General features: G+C 49.0%; 3 non-coding genes across 3 annotated transcripts; all 3 read left to right on the top strand.

The window, feature by feature from the left end:
* The first annotated feature begins 4138 nt into the window (after nt 1-4138).
* On the top strand, nt 4139-4212 carry trnai-aau (transfer RNA isoleucine (anticodon AAU)). Its single transcript has one exon. It is a non-coding gene; the product is annotated as a tRNA-Ile (tRNA).
* A 1251-nt stretch (nt 4213-5463) lies between these two features.
* Nucleotides 5464-5537, top strand: trnai-aau (transfer RNA isoleucine (anticodon AAU)). Its single transcript has one exon. It is a non-coding gene; the product is annotated as a tRNA-Ile (tRNA).
* Nucleotides 5538-6788: 1251 nt separating this feature from the next.
* trnai-aau (transfer RNA isoleucine (anticodon AAU)) lies at nt 6789-6862 on the top strand. The gene has a single exon. It is a non-coding gene; the product is annotated as a tRNA-Ile (tRNA).
* Nucleotides 6863-9131: the final 2269 nt, after the last annotated feature.

Raw genomic sequence — 9131 nt, 5'->3', positions numbered from 1 at the left:
AAAGTCCGGCAGAAACTGGCGATAATACCCGGAAAACCCCAAAAACTGCCGAACTTCCTTTTTGGACTTAGGAGGCGGACAGGAGGCAATAGCGGTCACCTTGTCAACGACTGGCCGTACCTGCCCCCCTCCTAAGAGGTACCCCAGATACTTGGTCTCCCTCCTCCCAACTGTTCACTTGCCCGGGTTTTCCGTGAGCAGCGCCCAGCCGATCCAGCAACTCATCCACACGGGGCATCGGATAGGCATCAAACCTAGACACTGCATTGAGCTCCCTATAATCAACGCAGAATCTAGTGCTGCCGTCAGGCTTTGGCACCAAGACTATAGGGCTACACCATTCCGATTGTGACTTTTCAATGACTCCCAGCTCCAACATCTTCTGCACCTCTTCATTGACAGCCTACTTTTTGTAATAGGGGGTGCGATAGGGTTTGACACGCACGCAGTGGTCCAGTGCTGTGTGGATGTGGTGTTCAATGAGAGGTGTGAGCACGGGTCGGTGAGAAAAGACATGCTGGAAGCGGCACAATAAAGAGCAAACGTGCTGTTTCTGGGCGTTTGTTAAATGGGCGTTTGTTAAATTGAGTTCAGTGCGAACCTCAGAAACAGCGGCTTCAGACTCTTTATTGTGGGGGGAACTAAAAGCACCCAATGCTTCCTGCTCTCGCCACTTCTTCAGCATGTTCAGATGATAGATCTGCTTTTACCTCCGACGATCTGGGCGACACACCTCATAATCAACATCCCCTAAGCGGCGTGTGACCAAAAAGGGTCCCTGCCACTTAGCCAGCAGTTTAGATGTTGAATTTGGGAATAACACCAGTACCTTGTCCTTGGGTGAACGATCGTAACCGGGCTCTCCTGTTGTACATGCGCTGTTGTCGCTCCTGGGCCTGTAAGAGATGCAACTGTGCAAGTTTCCCCAGTGCCGATAGCCGATCTCTCAGGTCCAGGATGTGCTGTACCATAGAGGTCTGGGAGGGGGCGGTCGCCTCCCAGTCCTCCTTTATTAAGTCGAGGATGCCCCTCAGCCGCCTCCCGTACAGCAGCTCGAAGGGAGAGAAGCCAGTGGACGTCTGGGGCACCTCGCGTACAGCGAACAGCAGGGGTGGCAATAACTTGTCCCAGTCCCAAGCGTCTGTGCTCACAAACTTACAGATCATGTTCTTTAGGGTTTTATTAAAGAGCTCCACTAGGGCGTCTGTCTGGGGATGATAGATTGAGGTCCTGATGGACTTTATCCCCAGCAGCCTACAGAGGTCTCGCATCACGCGTGACATGAATGGAGAGCCCTGATCTGTCAGGATTTCCTTTGGGATCCCCACCCGAGTGAAGACCTTAAACAGCTCCTCGGCGATCCTAGTCGCTGACATTGTCCGTAGACGAATTGCCTCCAGGTACCGAGTGGCATAGTCTGCTATGACCAGCACAAATTGATACCCCGCGGAGCTTTTCTCCAACGGACCGATCAAATCCATCCCAATGCGCTCAAATGGTATCTCCATGAGAGGCAGCGGTACCAGCGGAGCCCACGGTACTGCACTGGCATTGGTCTTCTGGCACTCCGGACAGGCAGCACACCATCTTTCTACCTCCTTTTTGATGCCTGGCCAGAAGAATCGGTCCATTATCCAGCTTAAGGTCTTGTCACGACACAGGTGACCTGCCCCAGCCAAATCAGATGAGAGCCTATGATCCTTAATATTAGATAGATAGTTTTCACTAGCGAGCACCCGGCCGGGCGATGTCCAGGCTGCCCGCAACGTCACCGTGGTTTTTCCAGGGGACCACACACTGCCGGGGGAGAGAGAAAAAGAAGGAGCTAAGGAGGCAGATTTGTTTTTGGGACAGGCAAGGCGAGAAGGGGAAGTGGGTCGGGGAGAAACATGTTTAGGTGTGGTGTTTGGCAACATGCTGGTATCCAGGACAGTCGGGTCAGAGGGGGTCTTGGGAATGGAAGGGAGGGTGCCCGCCGTCGGGCATCAGAAGGTGGCATCGTCCCGGGCAATGATGGTTCTCTGCCAGCCTGGTGCCAGCCTTCAGGTTGGACGTGGGAGATGGCAGATGAACTGCTCCAAGGCCACCAGGTCGGCAACTTCCGTGGCTTGAGCCAGCGGTGGCAGGCACCGGGAGCCAGGTTCGAACCGGAGGCTTCTGAGCTTTCGGCGCTGGCCGTCCGACGTCAGACCGACCCGGTCCAGGACACTGTCCCTCAGACTTTTGTAGTCTAGGGCACTCGGGTGGCAGGGGAGCCAGGCGTACCGCCCACTCCGACTCCGGCCAGTCGCAACACCGGGCAGTGCGCTTGAAGATGGCAAGAAAAGCCTCCGGGTCATGAAGTGAGCACTGACTCCGGTGGTACTCGATCCCACAACCATTGAATGACCACTGCCCTTTTCACTAAAAGTCCAGCGCGCTATCCATTGCGCCACAGAGCATGCCTACTGTTGATGGGGCATCTCAGCGTGCTTGTACAAGTAGCATTTACAGATGTGTTTTTTTAATCGCTCTCTCTGATATAGAGATGAAAGGAAATGATGGGTTCTTCTTTTAGATAATACGACTCATGTTGACTTGACTGTGAGGGAAAGTTTTTGTCAGGCACACTGTCTGTGTGTTTGTCTGTCTATCTGTGGCTGTCTGTGTGTCTGTGGCAGTCTGTGCTTGTGGCTGTCTGTGTGTGTGTCTGTGGCTGGACCGATGGGGCTGATTGGAAACATCTTCGACCTGGGTTTCTCTTCATCACAGATACATCTTTCGCTGCCCACATGCCCGAATTGCTTTTCAGCTGGATCACAGCCTCGCCCCAGGTGGGCAAAACCTCCAAAAGTGGTACAAACTCATCCACGTATTCCAGTGTTTCCGAGAAAGCTTGGCATAGTGAGTGAGAAAGTCAACCCTGACAGTGTGGCGACAGATGAGAAGCCACGGAATTGATGCACTCTGTGATGTCATAGAAGTCAGCTGTGAGAGAGTTCTGAGATGTCATCGCTGAACTGGCAGTGAAGGGAGAGGGAGAGGAAGGCAAAGCATGTACATGGCTTCTCTCGCTGACTGGGCAAGATTGGATTAATGAGAGAGTGCAAGGACGGAAATGCAGTTGTTTTCTCGAAGAGTGTAGAAGAGTTTTCTGGTCTCCTGATGGAGGCGTAGGTTCAAATACCACTTCTGACAGACTGATTTATAGCATGACCAATGCTAGGAAGTGCAAAAGTGTTCTTTTATTTTCTGACACTAAGCTGTTGGTCACCTCGACTCGGTTGCATAAGTGTTGAAAGTCACGGATTCCCGCAATTCTGTGGCCGCATTCTCAAGGCTATCTTCTATAATACACCTCTCAAAAAATAAGGGAACAAGTAATCATCACAGCATAATACCAAGTCAGTTACAGTTCAGGCATATTAATCTGTACAGTTAGGAAGCCTAAGCGGTTGTGAATCACTGTCTCTTGTTTTGGTGCAAATGAAAGTGACAGCAGGTGCACCGGAGATAGGCAACAGCAAGACAACCCCAAAAAGGGAATGGTTTTGCAGGTGGTGGCCACAGACGATTGCTCTCTCCTTATCCTTCCTGACTGATTCTTCTCTAGTTTTGCCTTTTGCTAGTGTCCTTGTCACTACTGGAATTATGAGGTGCTCCCTGCAGCCCATTCAGGTTGCACAGGTAGTCCAGCTCCTCCAGTATGGCACATCCATACGTGCCGTCTGAAGAAAGTTTGCTGTGTCTCCCAGTACAGTCTCAAAAGCATGGAGCTGGGAGAGTTACGAATTATGCAATGTACGGTGAAGATCTTGAGGTTTCCTAGATTTTGATCACGGAGATCCGATGTGTGATTTAAGTGTTCCCGCAGTTTTCTTGATCAGTATATAATCTCGCGGTGGACGTATACATCCTCTCAGAATGGCCGAGTGGTCTAATTTGCCAGACTTAAGGTGTTGTTCCCTTGAAGAGTGTAGAAGGGTTTTCTGGTCTCCTGATGGAGGCGTGGGTTCAAATCCCACTCCTGACAGATTGATTTATAGCATCACCAATGCTAGGAATTGCAAAAGTGTTCTTTTCACACTTGTGTGTAATGCATTTTGCAGCCAAATTACATAAACATGAGGAAATGCCTGGCAGAGAGACTCCTTTTGATGGCCGGTTAGCTCAGTTGGTTAGAGCGTGGTGCTAATAACGCCAAGTTCTTGGGTTCGATCCCCACATCGGCCAAGACCGATCGTAGGTGCTCATCCGTCTAGTTCGAGTTCTGTTTTTTGAATGTTTGACATGAAACTCCCTGAAGGCAAGCGTAGTAGTGCACTTAAGCAGTGGTAGGATCCACAAGACTTCATCAAGCCGTGTCAAAGTCGGCCATCTACATGCACACGGGAAAATGTCCTTTCGCCGCTTTGCTTTTCTCAGAACACTTCATTTGCATTCTGTCCTCTGATAGTTTCAACTCGTGGGCTCCTGCCAATTCCTTATTACACAGACTTGGAGAGGGAAGCAATGCCAGTGGCTTCAAGAATCAACGCAAGTTTCATGAATGGCACATCTAAGCCATGGTGCCAACCAGACATTGAGCTGTTGGTCACCTCGACTCGGTTGCATAAGTGTTGAAAGTCACGGATTCCCGCAATTCTGTGGCCGCATTCTCAAGGCTATCTTCTATAATACACCTCTCAAAAAAATAAGGGAACAAGTAATCATCACAGCATAATACCAAGTCAGTTACAGTTCAGGCATATTAATCTGTACAGTTAGGAAGCCTAAGCGGTTGTGAATCACTGTGTCTTGTTTTGGTGCAAATGAAAGTGACAGCAGGTGCACCGGAGATAGGCAACAGCAAGACAACCCCAAAAAGGGAATGGTTTTGCAGGTGGTGGCCACAGACGATTGCTCTCTCCTTATCCTTCCTGACTGATTCTTCTCTAGTTTTGCCTTTTGCTAGTGTCCTTGTCACTACTGGAATTATGAGGTGCTCCCTGCAGCCCATTCAGGTTGCACAGGTAGTCCAGCTCCTCCAGTATGGCACATCCATACGTGCCGTCTGAAGAAAGTTTGCTGTGTCTCCCAGTACAGTCTCAAAAGCATGGAGGTGGGAGAGTTACGAATTATGCAATGTACGGTGAAGATCTTGAGGTTTCCTAGATTTTGATCACGGAGATCCGATGTGTGATTTAAGTGTTCCCGCAGTTTTCTTGATCAGTATATAATCTCGCGGTGGACGTATACATCCTCTCAGAATGGCCGAGTGGTCTAATTTGCCAGACTTAAGGTGTTGTTCCCTTGAAGAGTGTAGAAGGGTTTTCTGGTCTCCTGATGGAGGCGTGGGTTCAAATCCCACTCCTGACAGATTGATTAATAGCATCACCAATGCTAGGAATTGCAAAAGTGTTCTTTTCACACTTGTGTGTAATGCATTTTGCAGCCAAATTACATAAACATGAGGAAATGCCTGGCAGAGAGACTCCTTTTGATGGCCGGTTAGCTCAGTTGGTTAGAGCGTGGTGCTAATAACGCCAAGGTCTTGGGTTCGATCCCCACATCGGCCAAGACCGATCGTAGGTGCTCATCCGTCTAGTTCGAGTCCTGTTTTTTGAATGTTTGACATGAAACTCCCTGAAGGCAAGCGTAGTAGTGCACTTAAGCAGTGGTAGGATCCACAAGACTTCATCAAGCCGTGTCAAAGTCGGCCATCTACATGCACACGGGAAAATGTCCTTTCGCCGCTTTGCTTTTCTCAGAACACTTAATTTGCATTCTGTCCTCTGATAGTTTCAACTCGTGGGCTCCTGCCAATTCCTTATTACACAGACTTGGAGAGGGAAGCAATGCCAGTGGCTTCAAGAATCAACGCAAGTTTCATGAATGGCACATCTAAGCCATGGTGCCAACAAGACATTGAGCTGTTGGTCACCTCGACTCGGTTGCATAAGTGTTGAAAGTCACGGATTCCCGCAATTCTGTGGCCGCATTCTCAAGGCTATCTTCTATAATACACCTCTCAAAAAAATAAGGGAACAAGTAATCATCACAGCATAATACCAAGTCAGTTACAGTTCAGGCATATTAATCTGTACAGTTAGGAAGCCTAAGCGGTTGTGAATCACTGTCTCTTGTTTTGGTGCAAATGAAAGTGACAGCAGGTGCACCGGAGATAGGCAACAGCAAGACAACCCCAAAAAGGGAATGGTTTTGCAGGTGGTGGCCACAGACGATTGCTCTCTCCTTATCCTTCCTGACTGATTCTTCTCTAGTTTTGCCTTTTGCTAGTGTCCTTGTCACTACTGGAATTATGAGGTGCTCCCTGCAGCCCATTCAGGTTGCACAGGTAGTCCAGCTCCTCCAGTATGGCACATCCATACGTGCCGTCTGAAGAAAGTTTGCTGTGTCTCCCAGTACAGTCTCAAAAGCATGGAGGTGGGAGAGTTACGAATTATGCAATGTACGGTGAAGATCTTGAGGTTTCCTAGACTTCGATCACGGAGATCCGATGTGTGATTTAAGTGTTCCCGCAGTTTTCTTGATCAGTATATAATCTCCCGGTGGACGTATACATCCTCTCAGAATGGCCGAGTGGTCTAATTTGCCAGACTTAAGGTGTTGTTCCCTTGAAGAGTGTAGAAGGGTTTTCTGGTCTCCTGATGGAGGTGTGGGTTCAAATCCCACTTCTGACAGATTGATTTATAGCATCACCAATGCTAGGAATTGCAAAAGTGTTCTTTTCACACTTGTGTGTAATGCATTTTGCACCCAAATTACATAAACATGAGGAAATGCCTGGCAGAGAGACTCCTTTTGATGGCCGGTTAGCTCAGTTGGTTAGAGCGTGGTGCTAATAACGCCAAGGTCTTGGGTTCGATCCCCACATCGGCCAAGACCGATCGTAGGTGCTCATCCGTCTAGTTCGAGTCCTGTTTTTTGAATGTTTGACATGAAACTCCCTGAAGGCAAGCGTAGTAGTGCACTTAAGCAGTGGTAGGATCCACAAGACTTCATCAAGCCGTGTCAAAGTCGGCCATCTACATGCACACGGGAAAATGTCCTTTCGCCGCTTTGCTTTTCTCAGAACACTTCATTTGCATTCTGTCCTCTGATAGTTTCAACTCGTGGGCTCCTGCCAATTCCTTATTACACAGACTTGGAGAGGGAAGCAATGCCAGTGGCTTCAAGAATCAACGCAAGTTTCATGAATGGCACATCTAAGCCATGGTGCCAACCAGACATTGAGCTGTTGGTCACCTCGACTCGGTTGCATAAGTGTTGAAAGTCACGGATTCCCGCAATTCTGTGGCCGCATTCTCAAGGCTATCTTCTATAATACACCTCTCAAAAAAATAAGGGAACAAGTAATCATCACAGCATAATACCAAGTCAGTTACAGTTCAGGCATATTAATCTGTACAGTTAGGAAGCCTACGCGGTTGTGAATCACTGTCTCTTGTTTTGGTGCAAATGAAAGTGACAGCAGGTGCACCGGAGATAGGCAACAGCAAGACAACCCCAAAAAGGGAATGGTTTTGCAGGTGGTGGCCACAGACGATTGCTCTCTCCTTATCCTTCCTGACTGATTCTTCTCTAGTTTTGCCTTTTGCTAGTGTCCTTGTCACTACTGGAATTATGAGGTGCTCCCTGCAGCCCATTCAGGTTGCACAGGTAGTCCAGCTCCTCCAGTATGGCACATTCATCCGTGCTATCAGAAGAACCAGAAGGACCAGTATCTGCTTTTTTGTGCGAGGAGGAACAGGAGGAGCATTGCCTGAGCCCTCCAAAATGACCTCCAGCGGTCTACTGGTGTGCATGTTTCTGACTAAACTGTCAGAAACAGACTCTATGAGGGTGGCACGAGGGCCCGTCATCCTCTAGTGGGACCTGTGCTCACAGCCCAGCACCGTGCAGCTCGATTGGTATTCGTGAAAAAGTCTGGAGGCACCGTGGTGAACGTTATTCTGTCTGCAACATCATCCAGCATGATCGGTTTGGCTGCTGGTTTGGAGAGAAACACAAAGTGCCCTCTGTGTATTCACTATGCAACCATCAACAACTCTGACCTGGTCATATATATGTCCCAGGGCATCATCCTGTGTCTGGTCCATAGCGAAATCGGATACCCGGTTGAAGGCGGGATCCAGTGTCGGGCCTTCCACTGGAAGAAGGAGAGAGGAGGTGAGTCCCAGAACTCGTTCCTTCCCCTGGGTCCAACAGGGTACTGTTGGCTGCTACACGACTGGAGTCAGAGGGAAGGCTGTCCCTGCCCCTCTCATCACCTGCAGTCACTAATGGTGATCGGTCCCCAGAGACATGTCCCAATTGTGCCCCAGCCAAATCAGACAATGAGAGCCTAGGATCTTTAATATTGGACAGAAATTCCGAGCCTCTGGGTTGTCCTCCGGTCCCATCTTTGGAATCTGCAGACCTGCCCAAGCCGGGTTTGCTGCGGCCACAGCAGGGTTAGGTGCAGGAGCTGGTACTTGAAGTTGCTGGACAAGCGTCTCGAGAGTTTGTTGTTTTTGAGCCTGCAGCTTCACCACTGGGGCCAACAACTGTTCCACTGGAGACGCCTCCATAGCTGTCCTTCCGGGTACAGAGTTCAGGGTAAGTATGTCACAAAGCTTCCCCACATTGGCCACCAAATGTAAATGCCGGACACAATAAACGGAGAGAGTCTCGGGTTCCGGCGGTGTCCGAGCTTTATTGGGGTTCACAATAGTCCAACAGAAAAAAACACAAAAAGGGGAAAACAAGGCAAAACCAGCACACAAGACATCCACACAAACAGGGTGCTCCGGGCAGTCACAATAAAGTCTCCCTCGGGGAAGGAGAGGGATTAAATAGATGAAGCACACCTGCCAATGACGTCACAGTCGCCTCAGTGATCATTGCCTGCAGCCGTGAGCTCACAAGCTGTCTGCGAAGCAGCGGACAACACGGCTGCAACACATGAGCACCTAATTAGTGTGCGTCAGCAGCAGCCATGCCGTGACAGACAGTGTCCTGCCAAAATCACAATAAGATGTATAAAAGTACAGAAAAACAAAATGTAATAAACTATAAATGATCTTTAATACATAGAACTAAAGAAAATAGGTTTAGTGTTTACAGATTCCTTTTTGGAAATACAATGACATGCATTACAAATGAGTATT

Source organism: Amia ocellicauda, chromosome 12 (assembly GCF_036373705.1).
Source record: "Amia ocellicauda isolate fAmiCal2 chromosome 12, fAmiCal2.hap1, whole genome shotgun sequence".
NCBI classification, from domain to species: domain Eukaryota; kingdom Metazoa; phylum Chordata; class Actinopteri; order Amiiformes; family Amiidae; genus Amia; species Amia ocellicauda.
Note: the sequence above shows the minus strand (reverse complement) of the source record. Positions and strands in the feature narration are given on the sequence as shown.